Source organism: Labeo rohita, chromosome 7 (genome assembly GCF_022985175.1).
Source record: "Labeo rohita strain BAU-BD-2019 chromosome 7, IGBB_LRoh.1.0, whole genome shotgun sequence".
In the NCBI taxonomy this organism is placed as follows: Eukaryota; Metazoa; Chordata; class Actinopteri; order Cypriniformes; family Cyprinidae; genus Labeo; species Labeo rohita.
The window spans coordinates 36948656-36969994 of NC_066875.1; the positions used below are offsets into that span (position 1 = coordinate 36948656).

Genomic DNA, 21339 nt, shown 5'->3' on the forward strand with positions numbered 1-21339 from the left:
CGAACAAGATGCAAATTCACTCTTTGACAGCAGATGGCGCTTATGGAACAGAAGCGATACAACGTTTCCTTGGTTACTGCTGTAAACAAAGCAGCACTGCAATTTTATACACTACATTAATATGCATTATGTAAAGAATAATGTATAATAATGTAAAGCCCGGCAGGCTTATCAGCAGCCCAAAGTGGATCCTGCTTATTACACAGCTACTTGCCACAAAAGTAAATAATTAAACATAAAACATTCATCTGAGTTGAAATATTTGAACGGAAAGCTTTCGTGAAGAAAGCAGTTGCTAGGAAGTGGCAAGTTAACAGTGTGAATGTGGCCACAGTGTTGATGCAAAGTTTCAATTAAACACAACCCTTCTAAAATCACACCTTGATCTTATGTTTCGTATAAATTTTTTCCCACACATACAGTTTTATGCAAAAGTTTGTGAAAAACCCTTGCAGAATCTGTGAAAATGTGAATAATTTAATAAAAAAATAAAATAAGAGAGATATTACAAAATGCATGTTATTTTTTATTTAGTACTGTCCTGAGTAAGGTATTTTACATAAAAGATGTTTACATATAGTCCACAAGACCAAAAAATAGCTGAAATTATTAAAATAACCCCCTTCAAAAGTAAAATACTGTTACCTGAATGATCTACGACTGTTTTTTTGTTTTGTGATGGTAGTTCATGAGTCCCTTGTTTGTTCTGAACAGTTAAACTGAGCACTGTTCTCTGTTCATCCTGTTCAAAAGTTTTCACCCCCAACTCTTAATGTATCGTGTTTCCTTCTGGGGCATCAGTGCATGTCTGAACCTTTTTTAATAGTTTTTTTTTTTTTGAGCCCCTCAGTTGTCCTCAGTGTGAAAAGATGGATTTCAAAACCATACAGTCACTGCTGGAAAGGGTTCAAATCTGCAAAAGATGCTGGAAACTGAAGAATCTGCAGGACCTGGAGGGTTTTTCTAAAGAACAGTGCTCAGTTTAACTGTTCAGAACAAACAAGTGACTCATGAACAACCAGCACAAAACAAAAACAAACAAACAAACAAACAAACAAACAAACAAACAAAAAACAGTCATAGATCATCCAGGTAACCATACACAGTATTAAAGGGGTCATCGGATGCTAAGTTCACTTTTTCATGTTGTTTGAACATTAATGTGTGTTGACAGTGTATGTACAAATCTACCCTATAATGATAAAAATCCATGCAGTGGTTTCTAATTAATCTGTAAAAATAATATCCCCTTTTTCAAATTGAGCCATTCTCAGATGCCGTCACACCGACAGAGGCCGCTCCCACAATAGTTGATTGACATGAGCGTCTTACCTCAGACCAGCTGTCACAGTCCAGTAACTTTCCTTGTTTCGATGCCAAAACAGGGATGTAAGTTAGACAAGAATATCTCCGATTGAGCGATTGAGGTGTTGTGTTGCTGGATGTAATAATGAACATAGTGATTGTCATTCACTCCCGACATCTGAGCCGCTGAAGATGCAGCAGATTACATTTGTTTGTAAAGGGAATGTGCCTCCCGATCTACATATATCCGTCTATGTTCGCGCAAATCATTCATGATCCAGCTTCACTTACAGCAGAAGTGTGTTATAAGCGTTTTTTATTATTCTTTGCGATGGCCTTTCCTTATAACGTGGTACTTAGGAAGTTTAGCGGCTAAACACGGCTAAATGCGGCTAAAATAAACAAGATCGTCATTCCACAGAGAGAGGAGAGGGGCGGGGTGAGCAGAGCTCATTTGCATTTAAAGGAACAACCCCTTAGAATGAGATGATTTTTGCAGAGCTCATTTTGACAAGGTAAAAAGGGTGTTGTTTTACAAAACCATTGAGAATTTTTAATCAAAGTATATTAGAGACTTTTCATTAAGACCCTAAAGAATCATATCAACTTGTGGAAAATGGGCATCCGATGACCCCTTTAAGAACCAAGTGTTCCCAAACTTTTGAAGGGGGTTATTTTAATAATTTCAGTTATTTTTTGGACTATATGTAAATATCTTTTATGTAAAATATCTTATTGTATGCATTTTGTATGAGCTCTCTTATTTTTTTGAATTATTCACATTTTCACAGGTTCTGCAAAGGGTTGTCAAACTTTTGCATAAAACTGTAAATATGACTTCAGCCGGTCATTCATTGCTCAGAATATTGTATCTGACTCTACTTGAATGGCACATTAATACTCATTGATAAAAAAAAAAAAAAAAAATTGATAGTACTCACATGATTTTTAAAATAGAGATCACGTACAGGACATCAAGAGATTTCACTTGATTGTAATATAAATGCAGCTCTATCTGGAAGGTTTTAAAAAGCGAGTCCGTTCAGTTGCAGAACTTATAGTACAGCATAAGAAAAAAGGAACACTCTGAGCCACGCTGCAGAAAAATAATTAAAAAGCACAAGGCATATAAGAATACAAGAAGATTTCCAAGTCATTAAATAACCCTTAGAGTACAGATGAGTCAGTAATTAAGAAAAGGAAACAGTACGGCACAGCTGTAAATTTACCTGGAGCAGACTGTCCTCAAAACCTAACAGAGGGAAACTAATGACGAAGGGCACCAACAGACCAACTCTGAAGGAGTTACAAGCTGCTGTGACTGAGTCTTGAAGAGACCGTGCGTACAGTACAATAACTCTTGTCCAGGTGCTTCACAAGTCACAGATTAACATGAGAGTGGTATAGAGAAAGCATCTGCCAGAATAAGCTTCAAGAAGTAAACATCTCAGCAGTGTGGATGCACTTAACCCTGACCAAAAAGGAGCTGAAGTCAAATTTGTTCCGCTGAAATATAGAGAGGAGGCTCGTTGTTGAAGAACTAAAACTGGTTTGATTTTTCACCTGAGAACACAACACCCTGAACGGTGCAATTGGCCAGTTACCCAAACTGAATTACTCAAACTCGGTTTCCAGCTAAAATAAACTTTCATTTGAGTTGTGTTGTTTTGATCAAAAAAATCTTTTGGTGCATCACTTCTAAACATACTATTTGTTGTAAGCATGGCGTCAAGCCAAACACAGTGCATCAGAACAGAAACACGCCGTCCCTACTGTGAATCACGGTGGTGGCAGCTTCATGCTGTGAGGAGGTTCCCTGCAGCAGACCTGGAAGACTTGTGAAACCAACGCTGCTGAACAACATGGAAATCCTGGAGGAAAACCTCATGGAGTCTAAGACACCAGCAATTTAGAAGAATGTTTTCCAGCAAGACAATGACCCCCAGCTTGAGCTGCATCTGAAATACATTTTAGTTAAGAAAATCCTTAGTATTTATTGTGCTGTCACTCTTCTGACAATTCTTCAAGTGTCCCTGCACCACCTCAGCCCCATCTGTTATTTTAACATCTCTACTTTATATGAACCATCATTAATCTATTAATTAGTTCAGGTGGGGGCTTAAAGCTCATGCCCCTCCTTTACACAAAGCAAGCTAAATCTCTTTACTTCTTTGACTTTTTAAGGATTAGATGGATGTGAGCTTGTGAAATCTTATTAAATCCTTAACGTGTGTGAAAGCAGCATCAGTCTTGTAGGTCTACAGCAGGGTTTCCCAAATGAGGATTTTGTGAGGAAACCGCAGGGGTTCATGAGTTGATGAAACACTAATAATTAATTAACTCAAAAGAAAATTTTAAATAAATAAATAAGACTGCACAATTAATCAAAAAATAAAATAGAAACGGCGATATACTGCAGCTTAGTGCAATTCTGAAATCAAAGGCTCTGCTTTAATTGAAATTAAAGCTTGATTTGAAATCTTAATGGTTTGAAAATCTGAAAGTGTAGAATTTAAGACAAATATTGGTAACCTGTGAAATAAAATTACTTTTATAATATTCAAATATTCATTTTTTATTTTACAGTACGACTAATTAAAAACAGTAATATACAGTTGGTCAAGTTTACTGCAAAATGTTCATTATTTTACCCAAATAAGAGGGATCATACAAAATGCATGTTATTATTTGTTTAGTACTGATCTGAATAAGATATTTCACATAAAAGACGTTTACATATAGTCCACGAAAGAAAATACGAGTTTAACACTGTGTTCTTACCAAATGATCCACAGGCCCGAGCAAGACAAGTATATTTTGACTGACAGCTTTTTAAAAGCCCAAACCCGTTTGCAGCCCGACATTATTCAAATGTGTGCAAGCACACAGCTCTTTTGTCAAGAATGAGTCATTTATACATGTTTTAACATAATTTATTAATGACTAACGTAGGCTATAGGCCACTTGGAAGTTGGAACAAAGAAATATAATAAGTCCTCTGTAACATTGTAACATCTTGGCACTCTAAATAGGCGTACACATAGCCTATAAATAGGCCAACGCGCCAGTAAAAAAGACTCTTTCTTAACAAATTAAATTAAGATAAGTTCTAAATTAAGACGGGGTTTTGGCAATAACTAAATTAAGATAGTTTCAGCGTGGTCCTGCGCTCACTGATTATATTTATTTTTGCCTAAATATAATATTGTTTTCATTTAGTACTGTTCTTCAGAAGCTACAGAAGATACTTACATGTTTCCCAGAAGACAAAATAAGTAAAATTTACCCCCAGCTCTTAATGCATCATTTTTCCTTCTGGAGCATCAGTGAGCATTTGGACCTTCTGTAATAGTTGCATATGAGTCCCTCAGTTGTCCTCAGTGTGAAAAGATGGACCTCAAAATCATACAGTCATTGTTGGAAAAGGTTCAAATACATAAAAATGATGAAAAAAACACAGAATTTGTGGGACCTGCAGGATTTTTTTGAAGAAGAACAGTGGGCAGTTTAACTGTTCAGGACAAACAAGGGACTCATGAACAACTATCACTAAAGCTGGAGATCATTCAGGTAACAACACAGTATTATGAATCAAGTGTATGTAAACTTTTAAACAGGGTCGTTTTTATAAATTCAACTTGTATTTTCTCTTGTGGACTGTATGGAAACATCTTTTATGTGAAATATCTCATTCAGGTCAGTACTAGATAAAAAATAACACACATTTTGTATGATCCCTCTTATTTTGGTAGAATAATTAACATTTTGCAGATTCTGCAAGATGTATGTAAACTTTTAACCTCAACTGTATTTGTCTTCATTACTGAAAAAATATTGTATGTTTACCTGCATATTATCTGACAATTAACCAACATCATGAATACATGCATGTGTTGTTAAATATTAACTTAAACATTGTAAATCTTGGGGTTCGGCTGACAAAAAAAGTTTGGGAACCCCTTGTCTACAGTGAAGTGTCACGCTGCAGGAGTTTCTAAAAGAAGCTGTTTTGTGACTGTGCGTGTGTGACCCGGGTCCAGATCCCCCGTCACCCTGCGTGTGTTCTGTTTGCTGGGGTTTCTGGGTTCAGTTGAGCACTGGTGGAGGAAAGAACGCAGTGACCTGTGGTGTTCTTATCTCAAGCTGAGCCCTCCGTTAAGTGTGTGTGTTTCAAGAGGAGTCCTCTGTTAATCTACTGCGAGACTGTGATTGTGAGTGAGTGTAGCCTGCTGTGAATCACAGATGTGACTTTGCATGCGTTGCCCTCTCTCTCTCTCTAGCATGGGCGCGCACACACACAAACTTGTTTCGCTGTCTTAATGAGGACACTGCATAGACTTCCATTGATTTTCAGTGAGGTTAATGATATTTTCTTTCACCTAACCCAATGCCATCCCTAAACTTCCTCATCACAAATACATCTGCAGAACACTACATTTAAACAAAACATCTTTTGGCTGATTTATAAGCCTTTTAAACTAGTAAGGACCAGTTAAATGTCCTCACTAGTGGGTTGTCAAAGTATTTCACAATATAAGTGAGGACATTTGGTCCTCACAAGTATAATCAAAACATGCAGACACACACAGAGACAGACAGATGTGTTTTGTCTGACCCATCAGTGATTATGTAAATAATCATGTGCACAGACTAGAGACCAGTGCTTAGTTGTGCCCACCTGCCTGACCCCTTTCTTAAGAGCCGAATATAAACATAGATGTGCTGTCTTTTTAAAAGAAGCAATACTTCCTCTTATTCTAAACTAAACTAAAGTTTCTCTGTGTATTTGTATCTTTAAAGCTCTCAGATTTCATGGAAAACATCTTAATTTGTGTTCTCTGAAGGTCTTACGGGTTTAAAATGAGATGACTAAGTAATTAATGACAGAATTTTCATTTTTTGGTAAAGTATTCCTATGCACACATGTCCTTCCATTCAGTCTTGTTGTTTTAAACACTGTTTTGAAATTGATTAACATTCTTTTCTTTTTCACTTGATCTTTTCTTGTCTTTCTGTGATTGCATTAGCATGTCTATCACCTGTGTCAGCTGAAACGTGGATGTTAAAAGCATCCAAAAATGAACATTTTGTCAATAACAATGCTGACTGTTAATTATTTAACATCACCTTTCAAATAAACATATATTTATGCCACAGGTGTAAAAACCATTACATTATCCAATTTTCTGTTCTTGTACCATGACTGCTTTCATGATTTTGCATGCATGATAACGTGCTGTGTAAACTGGGTGAGTAGATTGAGTGTGGAAGTCATCTTAGTGTACACGAATGATTATCTGCAACATCAATGAGTTTGTGTGCACACGTCAACATACAAGTTCATGCATCATTAGCAGCGCAGTGCTCAGGTCAGCGTGTATAGCCTGCAGAAGTGCAGCTGTCTGTGAAGACTAACAAGAGCTTTCTTAATTAGCCCAATTGGTCCAAATGAACCCTTCTACTGAACTCTCTAATGGACGATTTCAGACTTCTGACATACTCTGCACGATTTTCAATTGCTTCTCTCATCTTTCATGTTTTAAATGCTGTCTCGATGCTGTCCTACTCATAAAACCCACGGCTCTCTTTGTTCTTCTGCGTTCAACAGAAAACAGCATTTTCTTAAGTCTTGTTCTTCACAGAGAAAAAAGCAGTTTGATGTTCTAGTGGTTTATAAACTGCTCTCATGTACATTAATCAGCATAAAGACTAGTCCACGTTCAGTTTTTTTTTTTTTTTTTTTTTTGGCTATTTAGAGTGACCAACCACTCCATTTTGTTTTCACATGCCACTATAACTACTGCCAGATCACATTTTGCAAGACTGACAGAGTGCTTACCATTTTTGTATGCTATTTCCACCAGACAGTCAGAAATAGCAAACAAAAATGGTAGCACTCTCTCAGCAAATTTTAATCTAAAAAAAAAAATTGTGTTTAGAAAGCAGAACAAAAAAGAAGCAACGTGTAAATTCAGTAAATGTTAACTTTAAATACATATAAACACACATACAAGTTTGAAAACTCCTTGAATTAGTTCATATGTTAGTGCCAAAAATCTAATTTACGCAAACAGGAAAGTGCATCCAAACTACCTCCTTCACTAATACCTGACTTTGTGCTGTTAGTAAAGTGATTTGTCTTCACTTTTCTGTTGTCTTTGTTGGACACATCCATTTCCTGGCCTCTCTGGAGTGTTAATGCAGACAGGAGCATCTCTTTCCATCTAAGTGGTTTGTTGTTCTAAGTGATTTGATTTGTTGTTCCATTACTCTCTCCCACTATGTCTGTCTACAAAACCTTTGTCTTGTTTCTCTCTCACACATCTATTTATCTCTTCCATTGTCACCAAACTCTTCCTTTTATCCTCCTGGACTTCTTTCCATCCTGCACTCTCTTAATCTGTAACCTTCCTGTCATCCATCCATCCATCCATCCATCCATCCATCCATCCATCATGTCTCAATATTATATTTCACTTGTGAGTCAAGTTGGACTTGTGGTGTCTGTAGGTTGACAGGTGTAATTTCCAGAGGAATGCTGGGAAGGAGAGCCCCCAGAGAGACACGTGCAGAGAGGTGCTGAATTCCTCTGTCCATCATCCTTTCTTTCATAGAAATTTCCATTCCTTCATTCAGCTCCAAAAGATTTCTGATCTGTCGGTATCAAATTTAGAGTGGTGCGCTACAGAAGAGAATACAACAGCATTTTTTTTCCCCTGGGGTAAAATTGCTCTTTGAAATGGAAATCTGCAATTCACAGATACCAGCAAGAGCAAACAGAGGAACATGGCCAAAAAGGAGAAATCCCAGTTTCACAAGAATAGGAATACACACAACTGTAAGGATAAAAAAATTACCTTTAAACAGTCACTTGTTCGGAACTGTCATGGTTTAGTTTTTTCTTTTTTTTTTTTTTTGTTAGCGTGCCTGTCATCATCACTACCATTATAATCATCAAGCCTCACTATTACTGTCACAAGTGTTAGAAATTTGAACAAACTCCTCAACCTACACTCTATAAAAAAGGTTCTAAAAGGGATTTTCACAGCAATGCCATAGAAACAGTATTTTTGGCTCCCCAAAAAAACTTTCTTAAAAAACATTTTAAAAATCTAAAGAACCTTGCGAAATGGAAAGGTTCCATGGATGCCAATAACGATCTTTATTTTTAAGAATGTACAGTAAGTACTAAATTTGGAATGTAACTTTTGTACTTTTTACATGAATGACACTTCACATTAGGAGTAGACAACATGCTAGTTTAAAACACCCTGGACCACAAAACCAGTCATAAGTGTCAATTTTTGGAAATTGACATTTCTAAATCATCTAAAAAGCTGCATAAATAAGCTTTCCATTGATGTATAGTTTGTTAGGATAGGACAATATCTGACCATGAAACAACTACTTGAAAATCTGGAATCTGAGGGTGCAAAAAAATCTATATATTGAGAAAATCTCCTTTAAAGTTGTCCAAATGAAGTTCTTAGCAATGCATATTACTCATCAGAAACTAAGTTTTTATATATATGTGATAGGAAATTTACAAAATATCTTCATGGAACATGATCTTTACTTAATATTCTAATGATTTTTGGCATAAAAGAAAAATCGCTGTTTCAGAGAACTGTTTCTAAACACATTATAAATGTTAGAAATGCATTGCTGAAAACATGTTACAAATGACACACCTCAAGCATACTACTTATTTTTTCAAGATTTTGAAAACATATTTTATTTACTTAGCGTATTTTATAATCATTCAAATTTGGCAGGGTGGTTAATAACACATTTTCTGTCTTGTGACATACTCAGAACACATTTAATATTGCATTACTTCGATTTTAAATCTGTCTATTACTATTATTTTAAATAATGACACTTCTTCAGCAATTTTTTTAAAACTTACATTTCTATAAAAATGCGCACACTATGATATATCATTATCAGTGCTGGACAGTAACTGATTACATGTAATCTGGATTACGTAATCAGATTCCAAAAATAGCACTTATATACAGTTTTGGATGCCTATTGTAATGTAATGTTTAATGCATTTAATGTTGTTGATAAAGAATGGAATATATATTTTATATTTTTATCCACAATAATCACAATCTATCAGATAAACGAGTTAGGTTAAAAGTAATCTAAAACTACATTACCTAATATGTGTAATCCAGATTATGATACTAACTACAATTTTCATCATGCCATTTGTAATCAGAAATGGACTACAATTTGTAAGTAATCTACCCAGGACTGATCATTGCTCAACCCTACCTCAAATCATGCAGCTTGTAAAGAAGATATGCACCAGTACTTCTCAAAGTAATCAGACTTTTTATCTGGCGCATGATAAAATAGTTCAAGAAAATCAGTATCTGGGAATCAGAATATTACAAGAACTCAAGGATGAACTCTTGTGACTTCAGCTATCAAGGAAGCACCTAGCAACCACCCAAAACACCTTAGCAACTGCATAGAAATGCTGGGAATTATCTACAATATCTTACCATCAGGGCAGCAAGCTTCATAAACATTTTCATTCATAAATGTAGTTATTATCATCTCTGTCATTACTATCTCCACCAACAACATTTTTAGTCATTCTCTCCAGTCTCTCTTTCTCACTGTCATCTTATACGAAACACTTTTCTCTTACAACTGTCTTTTATGTTGTAATCAAACACTCTGCTCTCCTCCTTTCCACTTCTTCCATGACTCTGTCTATTTAAGGACAATCTCTTGAGCCAGACAAATATCTCAGTTAATGATCCTTTCTTTTGTTCTCCTCTTCCTCAATCTCTCAAAGTGAAGAGCACCACTTGTCTTCCATCAACTGCAATCCTAAACTTTGCAATCAGCCTTGGATCATGTGTGTGAGTGCGTATGGCTCGCTTTCCACCAACAATTCCTTCGAGGAAAACGGCTTAAAAGTACAACATATATATATAGATTTCTTTAAAAAAGTAAAAACACAAACAGCTTGTGAAGATCACATTTAGTAATATGGGACAGAAAACAGCACATTAGCACATTAACACCAACAGAAATGACGGAATGACGGAAAAACTGATTTCCGAGATGTAAGCACGTGTTAGTACGTGCCTTTAAGAAGATGTGTTCAAGTGCATTAGTGTATGTGTGGTTTCATGTCCTTCACAGCTACAGTATCTCAGCAGTCACAGCACGCTGCTGTAATTACCAGGTGTCTGAGACTCAACTCTAGCTCAATACTATTTTCTTCCAGAACTTACAAAAGCCTACACAGACACACACACACATTCACATTAACTAAACCCACACGGTCGGTCAATACCAAAGCATATACACCATCAGTCAGTCATATTTACAAATATCACACTCTATCACACAAATCGCAAACACAAATGAAAAAGAAAAAAAAATCAAATAGACAGCAAGGCTTCAGCAATCACAGAGTGCACGGTAAAGAAAATCAGCAGCCGGGGGCCCAGCTGTGTGAGATAGGACCAGATATCGATCTGTGCTATCACCCCCTTTCAGCCAGCCATCTACAGACAAAAAATAAAAAAACCCACCTTGGCTAAGAATGTGCTCCACCACTTAAATATGAAAGTATCAGCAGGTTCATGCAAATGTATAATTCATGGCATTTTAACCAACGATACCTTGGAAGATAAATAATTTACCATTTTTTTCTCGCAGCTGGTTAAAGCCATGCCTGTGCTGACTAAAATCACGCAATACCCGTGGCCTCTTTACTCTCATGGTCCAGAGAGACGATGAGAAAGTTGTAGCATTTCTGAGGTAATCAGCAAATACTTGAGGTGATACCAGCAAACAAAGGTGGAGTGTAATTTCTGTTCTACAAGCATCGCAGAATTGCAGAAACATTTTTGGACACTCCTTCCATTGGTTGACAGACAGACAGTCCCACCCTAAAGTCATGCCATTGCTTGTTGTTTAAATAAACATAGAAATGATTTGATAGCACAACCCTAGTGAAAAATAAATATACTAAAATATATTTAAAATACATTTCATGCTAAGTATACTACAAATACATTGCACAATTGCACTTTTAGTATACTGAACTGGTATATTTAAAGTCTGCTGAATTGGAACAACTAATGTTGTACTTAATGCACTTTAATTGTGCAGAAGTAGTGCTGAAGTCCAACTAAAGAGAAAAGTATATTTGATTGTGCTAAAGTAGAACTATTGCAAGTATACTTTAGGTACACTTTAAATATTTTGCATTTAAAGAGCAATATTATTTGACGATCATACATCAATAGTGACATTAAAACATATTTTAGGCATAATATTAAGAAATGTGCATTGTGCACAAGTAGTACTCCAAATAAAGCTTAATTACAATTTTTATAAGTTTCAAGTGATATGTCAGTAAATATGTTAATAGATCTGAACTATACAAACAAATGCAATGCTAATTTTACTAGGGAAAAGAACCATAGTAATTACAAAAGGCTTACTTGGTTATGAATATTAAACTGTGAAAAGAGAAATATTTAAACATCAAAAAAACAGTAACACTTTATTTTAAGGTATCCTTGTTACACATGTTACATGTACTTGCTGTTATAATAGCAATAAATTATGCATAATTACATGCAAGTAACTCTAAGCCAAACCCTAATCCTAATCATATGTGACCATGGACCATAAAACCAGTCTTAAGTTGCACGGGTATATTTGTAGCAATAGCCAAAAATACACTGTATGGGTCAAATTTATTTATTTTTCTTTTATGCCAAAAATCATTAGAATGTCAAGTAAAGATCATGATCCATGAAGATATTTTGTACATTTCCGACTGTAAATATACACTGCCCTGCAAAAGTTTGAAAACACTCCTGACAAAGTGTGGCTTTGGACGATATCAGCATAAATCCTTATCATTTTTTGGTGCAAATACATTAAAGTACTTGACATTATCATTGAAGTCCAACAATAATAATTTTCATTTTGATTACATAATAATGGCAATATATACATGGGTCAGCACACCTTAATAGCTTCAACAATTGATTGCCAATTAAGTTTAGAATACAATTAATTTAGGCCCAGATTATGCAGAGCTGTAATAGCTGCTAATGGTGGATATTTTGATGAATCAAAAATTTAAGATTTTTCTATGTATAAACTGTTTATGTAATAAAATGTTTTCGTAGTTTGTGTTGTCCCTTATCAGTGCAAAATGATCACAAATTAAAAAGGATTCATGCCAATATTGTCCAAAACCCCACTTTTCTAGGGCGTTTCCAAACTTTTGGAGGGCAAAAACTTAATTTTTGATGAGTAATATGCATTGCTTAAAACTTCTGGACAACTTTAAAGGCGATTTTCTCAATATTTTGATTTTTTTGCACCCTCAGATTCCAGATTTTCAAATAGTTGTATCTCAGCCAAATATTGTCTAATCCTACAAACCATACATCAATGGAAAGCTTATTTATTCAGCTTTCATATTATATAGTACATTTTAGTATATGTACATGCAATTAATTAATATTAATATTAAATATTAAGTCTGTACTTAAATGTATAATTACACTGTAACAAGGACACCTTAAAATAAAGTGTAACCAAAATAACTAATGAGTCTAATGACATTATTTCAGAGCTGTATACTTTTTAGACTGCTAATTATGCTAATAATAACAAACCTCTTAACATCAGTAGGAAAGCAAACATGGAGTTTATTTGCTTGTGTATCTGCATAAGAAATTGAGGTGAATAACTGGAGGCGGGTTGTTGCTGCAACCTCACTGTAATATTGTTTTGTACTCTGCTAGTCAACTGACTATAAAAATGCAGTTCTACTTTCATTTGATTTACTTGGTCTCACAACCACAATACTTCGCCTTTGGCATTGTTAATACAATAATAACCGTATGTGAATCCTAATGATGTCAATAGTAGGAAAAAGTGTTTCCCTCATGACATCTCATCCTTTAATTGATATTCACAAGGTTCAAAATTAACACTTTTGCTAACCAGATGCGAGCAAAATGGGCTTTGGGAAGCAACTGTATGTAAATGTAGTTTCTATATTACAATATGTAAATCTGCATTTATCTAGACTCGTCTAGCATTTCGGATAAGTTCCCCTCCCTACGCTCAGCCCTTTGCAGTGCATTCTGGGATTGCAATAAAAGATACTATCGTCAAAACTTTTCCAACAGCTAAAAAATATATATATATATTATCTGATGTTTGGTTCAGATGCCAGAAATTTACTTTTTACGCTTTCTGGCACTGAGCCTCAAAAAAAAAAAAAAACACAAAACAAATCTAGACAAGTCTTGTTACAAACAGGTGTGGATTTAAAGACACCCATTTGACTACGATACTGAAAAATATCCATGAAAAAACAGCTAAATTATTTTAGTGCTACAACAAATGTATCTTAATTATGCACTGTAAAACACATTTTCAAGTTTAGTTAAAAAAAATGAGTGGCTGCTAAATGCTCTCAGTTCCCTCACCAAGGTAGTTGGTTAAAGCGAAGTGCATATGTAACATTAGCAGAACAGGAGTGTAAGTAGACTAACAGCAGCTGAATAGCAGTTCACAGCATAATCCCTCTGCACAGCGGCCTGGGATTGAACCTCCAACCTTTGGACTGACAGTTAAATCGCTAAACTCTGTTGCTCCTTACTGTTCTACCATACTGATCGACATCTGCTTTCAACAGGGTCAGTCTGTTTGAGGTTCTGAAGAAGACAGCATGCGATGAAGAGCAATTTGGAGATAATTTTGATTACTCCTGCGATTCCTGCAGGGATGAAAATAACTGTAATTTCGAAACAGTAATGGGCGCTGTTTAATAATGTCATGTGGATTTCCATGCTTTTCATCCGATAATAATAACAACTCTTTTCCAAAACCTAGTGAGCTGCCATCTAAGAAAGCATCCTAACCTTAATGGAACCACAACATTCTAATGAGCTTAAGAACCATGTTGGGCAGTAACGCGTTACTGTAATTTGATTTTTTAGTAACGCAGTAATTTAACACGTTATAATTTCCAAATGAGTAATTAGAGTATAGTTACAAGCATGCGGTACTGCTGTGTTACATCATTCCCGCCAGAATCTGTTGTAAAAAGGGTGTTGGCTAGCACACGCGACGTCCTCTACCTGAGACCTACTTTGACTGGTAAGCGATTCTACCAATGAAAACAAAGTCAGCATGGGGAGAGGAAAGTACGCGTTCTGTAGCTGGAAATACAATCATTATTTTGAGTTTATTTCTGTCAAAGGAAAGAACATTATTGTGCGTTGTCAGAGGGGAAGAAAACCTTTTCAACCGTTAAAAAACTCTATATCCATTTTAAAACACCTGAAAGGGCAGCATGGCACATTAAAACTTCTTGAGAATGTACCGGGGGCGGAGAGCAATGCACCAACTTCCGTTGTCTTCACATGAGTCTCTGCCCGCCCGCGCCCACACTCGCCCATCAAGTCTTGTCCCGCGCCGCTCTCTGTTGCGTCATTGCCCAGCGCAGGACAAGACTTGATGGGCGAGTGCGGGTGTGGGGCTGCGGGACTCCCGCAAAATAGAAATATCTAAACATAAAATATCTAAAACAAATAAATTGCTATTCATGTATTGCACAAAAGCAACAAGAACAACTAACATAAAACAAAACGATTATAAATCATATTTCAACAAAATATGGAAAAATTTGGACATCTTCATCCTGTTCAAAAGCTTTCACTCCCCAGCTCTTAACGCATCGTGTTTCCCTCTGGAGCATCAGTAAATATTTGAACCTTTTTAAATAGTTGCTGAGTCTCTCAATTGTCCGCAGAGTGAAAAGATGGATCTGAAAATCATAGTCACTGCTGGAAATGGTTCAATAATTGCAAAAGATGCTAGAAAACTGAAGAATCTGCAGAAGCTGGAGGATTTTTCTGAAGAACAGTGCTCAGTTTAACTGTTTAACTGTCAGAACAAACAAGGAACTCAGGAACAACCATAACAAAAAAAAAAAAAAAAAGTGGTAGATCATCCAGGTAACCACACATAGTATTAAGAACCAAGGGTTCCCAAACTTTTGAAGGGGGTTATTTTAATAATTTCAGCTTTTTTTTTTTGTCTTGTGGACTATATGTAAAAATCTTTTATGTAAAATATCTTACTCAGGACAACACTAAATAAAAAAATAACATGCATTTTGTATGATCTCTCTTATTTTGTTAAAATTATTCACATTTTCACAGATTCTGCAAGGGGTTAGCAAACTTTTATATGCCACTGTATATGTACAATATAAGAATTTTTTTTTTTTTCCGCCCACATTCTGGCATTGCATTATCCATGAAGACTACATGCCCTGCTGTTTTAGTTTGTCCAAAAGATGTTATCTTAGATGTTATCACTAATGAAATCCTGCCAATTCAACAGGAAACCATGCAATCAGGAATTTGCGTGAAGGCAACAGATTTCCCCAAGCAGATCTGTTTGGTATGAAAGTGACTTCTGTGTGAGCTGTGCTTCATACATCGCTACACTTTTGACAACAGACAGTTGACCTTTTTGCTTGCAAAATGTCAACTAAATTTCACTTATGTGAGTACACTTTTATAATGCTTTCTGGGTAGACAGCTCACTTGATTTTTCATGACAAATAGTGCTGTATGTCTGTCTATTACTCTGTTAGGCCTAATACACTGACCTGCACTCGCTCTGTCAAGCAAATGCAGTGTGAACATCTGTCGGCTCTCACTGCAGTCAGTGTTGACTTCCGGTTGTCAGGGTCATGTAATGACAGAGGGCCCCAACGGGTGCTTACACTTACTGAGCTCCAGTTACACAGTGCTGTTGTGTGCTAGAGAGAACAGTTCACTCCCTCAGTCCCTGCAATGAATTATTCAGAGTGGTGGTTTGCGTATGAATGCCAGGAAAAGTGAATACTGGCACCAGCCGTCCGCAGGCATAAAGCACCCCAGAGCCCTCAAAATGCCCGGGATCCTTGACAGCTCCCTGCCTCTCTCTCCCTCCCTCCCTCCCGCAGCCCATCTTTAAATACTGCTCTCCTCTGTAGTGGGATGAAACAAAATGCAGGGCAAGTAAAAACAGAGTTAGTTGTGGTAAAGGAAGGTATAGTTGAGGTCAAAAGTTTACATACACCTCGCAGAATCTGCAAAATGTTAATTATTTTACCAAAATAAGAGGGATCATACAAATTGCATGTTATTTTTTTTGAATAAAAAAATAAGAATAAGATATTTCACATAAAAGATGTTTACATATAGTCCACAGGAGAAAATAACAGTTGAATTTATAATAATTACCCCATTCAAATGTTTACATACACTGAATGATCCACAGCTGTGTTTTTTGTTTAGTGATAGTTGTTCATGAACAGTTAAACTACCCACTGGTCTTCAGAAAAATCCTTCAGATCTCACAAATTTCTGTTTTTTTTTTTACCATTTTTGTGTATTTGAACCCTTTTTTGTTTTCGGGGAAACATGTACGTATCTTCTGTAGCTTCTGAAAGCCAGTACTAAATGAAAAAATATGATATTTAGGCAACATAAAATTTTTTTTTACACATCTTCATTCTGTTCAAAAGTTTTCACCCCCTGCTCTTAATGCATTGTGTTTCCTTCTGAAGCATCAGTGAGCGTTTGAACCTTCTGTAATAGTTGCATATGAGTCCCTCAGTTGTCCTCAGTGTGAAAAGATTAATCTCAAAATCATACAGTCATTGTTGCAAAGGATTCAAAAACACACAAACACACACAAAAAAAAACAAAAAACTAAAATTAGTGAGACCTGAAGGATTTTTCTGAAGAAAAGCAGGCAGTTTAACTGTTCAGGACAAACAAGGGACTCATGAACAACTATCACTAAACAAAAAGCAGAGCTGTGAATCATTCAGGTAACAACACAGTATTAAGCGTATCATCAAGTGTATGTAAACTTTTCAAAAGGGTTATTTTTATAAATTCAGCTATTATTTTCTCTTGTGGACTATATGTAAACATCTTTTATGTGAAATATCTTATTCAGGTCTGTACTAAATAAAAAATAGCATGTATTTTTTATGATCCCTTATATTTTGGTAAAATCATTAACATTTTGCATCTGCAAGGTGTATGTAAACTTTTGACCTCAACTAGGATTTCCTCACAGTTTCCACAATAATATTACGCAGTACCACTGAAGAGTTCAGATGCAAAAACCTCTAAATCCATCTGAAGTCTTTCTTAAAAAAATGCATTTTTATCAGACTCCGATGTATAGGTTTCTACCTAAGTACCGGTAATTCTGATTGGCTGGATGGCTGGGATTTTAGTGAGTTTGAAGTAAAAGTATTTGATGGATATAATATGTGACCCTGGACCACAAAACCAGTCATAAGGGTCAATTTGTCCAAATAAAGTTCTTAACAATGCATTACTAATTACTAATCAAAAATTAAGTTTTGATAAATTTACAGTGGGAATTTTACAAAATATCTTCATGGAACATGATCTTTACTTAATATCCTAATGATTTTGGCATAAAACAAAAATCAATAATTTTGACCCATACAATGTATTTTTGGCTATTGCTACAAATATATCCTAGTGACTTAAGACTGGTTTTATGGTCCAGGGTCACATATGTGTTGAGAGCATTTACTCAGTATCATTATCTCATTTTTGACCGAGGTGGTTTTTAAGGGGTTTTGCATCTGAACTCTTTAACTGTTGGTAAACACAATGATTTCCTAAGGATCATGTAACACTGATGACTGTAATGGCTGCTGAAAATTCAACAGTTGTAACAATATTCAACAACATCACTGCAAATAACAAATAACAATCTTCCTGCATTAATATATTCTACCTGTGAAATTAGTGTAGCGACAGATCTGCTTTAACAGAACTGCTGAGAAATGGGGAAAACTCACATTTTTTAATTAAAAAAGAAGAATGATAATCTGGGTTTCGCCCCTAAAGCTTAGTTTCCCTTGCGTTTCGAGAGAACCATAGCTCTTCAACGGGTAAAGAGTTACAGATGCGTGATCAATACACTGAATGTGATGGAGCCCTTACTGAGACTGATGCGTAAACACGCGCACACACAAACACACGGTCTCAGAGGAGAGAGGTGTGTCACGCTTTGTAATTGAGGTGTGTTAAGACAGGCATGCGACAATTACAATCTTTTCTCCATTATTCCCCTGTCTCCATTTAAAATCCCTCTCACTTTCTCTCTCTCTCGATTTCTCACAGACTCACACACATAGAATCAATCTCCATTCAAAATCAGCCATGTAATTGCTGTAAATTAGTCTGCTGTAATGAAACCCGTTTAACAATAAGAGACCGCAGGGATTCAATGCAGTGTTCACGAAAGATGGGCAATAGAATCTGTGATCGGATATTGACAGACCGACATTGCTTTGCGAAACCCTCACATTCTCAGTCTCTGTCTATCTATCTTGTCTATATACAAAGTATATGCTATACACACTCTACCAGTCAAAAGCTTGGACACACTACCTCATTCATATCTTTCAAAATGAATTTATTTCAGAATAAGAGAAACAAATCTATGGCTTACAAGACCAAAAAGCTTACATTCTTCAAGTAGCTGCCACTTTGGTTGATAAGAGCTTTGCTCAGTCTTGGCATTCTCTCCAGCAGCTTCATGAGGTGCCACCTGGCATGCTGAAGGAGTTCCTATAAATGTGGGCTGGCTGCTTTTCTTTCACTCTCAGGTCCAACTTGTCCATTTAACTCATCTGTTCCAACTGACATCACTGTTCTTTTTTAAAACGGTTTTGTCATTTAGTGCCATTCAAATCCCAAAGGCTATTAGATTAGATTCTATCCATCCATGAGTACAATATCACAATTGAAGAAAAAAAAAAGTCTTCCACTAAAGTGAAGCATTCACTAGAAGTCTCTTATGCTCACCAAGGCTGCATTTATTTGATCAAAAAATAGAGTAAAACAGTCATTTTTGTTTGTGAACTTATGTTCACGTATGTTCTTTTTAATAGTTAAAGGGATAGTTCACCCAAAAATGAAAATTTGATGTTTATCTGCTTACCCCGAGGGCATCCAAGACTTTGTTTCTTCAGTAGAACACAAACAAAGATTTTTGACTCAACTGTTGCAGTCTGTCAGTCATATAATGGCAGTCAATGGCATCCACGGCTTTGAGAGTCAAAACAAAAACAAAAAAAACATACACAGACAAACCCAAAATAAACCCTGCGGCTTGTGCTGTCATTGAGGTGTTAAAACACAAAACAATTGGTCTGTGCAAGAAACTGAACAATATTTATGTCATTTTTTTTTTTTTACCTCTGATCCACCACAATGTCCAACTGTCCTGAGCGCGTTTACAATGGCCGGTGCGTGACATTTCAACGTGCTCTGGCATAGCCGATCAGGCTCAAAAGTTGGGAGTCGGTGATAAGTCAACACTCCCGGATAAGTTCGCACAAGCAAGCGTAATCTTTTAGTTATTAATCGGTTGCAACAATCAGGATAAACACAAGTAGTTACCATTCTGAGTAGCCGTCGTACCCACAATCTTACTGTATAAACAATGAGTGACGTATACTCGTGACAGATCGATTCTGCACATGCATCTACTATGCTAGAGCACGTTAATGCATCACGCACCAGCTGTTGTGAATGCACTCAGGACAGCTGGACATTGTGGTGGATCAGAGTTAAAAAATGATATAAATACTGTTCAGTTTCTTGCACAGACCGATTGTTTTGTCTTAACACCTCAATGTAGCGTCACGAGCCGCAAGGTTTAATTTGGGTTTGCCTGTGTATGTTTTTTTGACTTTCAAGATTATGTTTTCATGCCATTTTAAGTTATTTTGATTTAGTCTCTCATAGCCAGACCTCCATTATATTGGTCATTCAGACTGATTCACATACACGGAAGGCCCACGAACACAAGAGGAGAGACTTATCACATGAACCAATCACAGCCGAACATAACCAGTCATATCCAATCATATTGCAATGGAGGCATTGCCTCCTCCATTCATCTCAGTTACCCCCCACACTGTAAAAAATAAATAACTGAGAAAACGTAAAAAAAAAGTAAGGCAACTTGACGCAGTAAGACTTTTGAGTTCTCTCAAGTTTTTTTGTTTTTCTCAGTTCTCAAGATTTGTTAAGCCAACATAAATTTGTTTGTTCATGCAATGCTGATTGTCTTATTTTGCTAATAGAAAGAGTTTTGTCACAGCAACTGAAACAACAATTACTATCGCTGACGTAATTAATGTTTTTATGTGTCAATAATCAATTTTGTTATGCATCAATTTTTTGTTTATTTACAAATGACAAACAGTGTATTGTTATAGAAACCTTAATGGATAACTTAGTTTAATATGTAGACAACATTGTCTTTGTTTGTAAAACATCTTACAAGATTAAGATATCCAGCCAACAGGTATAAGTGGTTGAACATACTCTAGGCCTCAAAACTAGACACACAAACCTCAAGAACGGCTGCAATCAACAAATGTTGAAAAGATCAGCTCTTTACATAACAGTGTAACAAATAACTAACAATAATGACAAAACAACAACCAAAAGTTTAAATTAAGTCAGCAAACAGCAAAAAAATAATCCTATAACAATAACTGCATAATTTATTCATGCTGGAATGACCTGGGCCAGACCTGGGAACTCACAAAGCCTTAACATTTCAACAATATGAAATTCTTTGTGTTTGACTAGTAGGGACAACATTTGATTTTGTTGGTCTGACAAGGGTTTTTATGCCATTTAAAAAAAAGAGCATTTTTTAGCATTTGAGACTCAAAATGTTTCATATACTTTCATAAACTGGAAAATATGCATTTGCATTTTTTACAGTGCACACTTGAGGGGGTCTGTTAAAACTCAATGGGATCAAGGGAGGCAAGAAAGACACGGACTCCCACTGTAACTTTACCTACTAGTGTCACTGTTGGACAATGTTTCTTTAGAAAAACAAGTGATTTATACACTTTAATTTTGTATTTTGTAATATTGGTGT

General features: G+C 36.0%; 1 protein-coding gene across 5 annotated transcripts in view; it reads right to left on the reverse strand.

Moving 5' to 3' along the window:
• htr2cl1 (5-hydroxytryptamine (serotonin) receptor 2C, G protein-coupled-like 1) overlaps positions 1 to 21339 on the reverse strand; it is a 113466-nt gene that overhangs the window by 41712 nt on the left and 50415 nt on the right. The window contains exon 1 of one of the 5 annotated variants that reach the window (XM_051113989.1): positions 10980 to 11117. The exons of the other annotated variants lie outside the window; for them this stretch is intronic. The gene's annotated coding sequence lies outside the window, so the exon portion shown is untranslated. Of the gene's footprint in view, positions 1 to 10979; positions 11118 to 21339 lie in introns of those variants that run through there. 5 annotated transcript variants of the gene reach the window in all.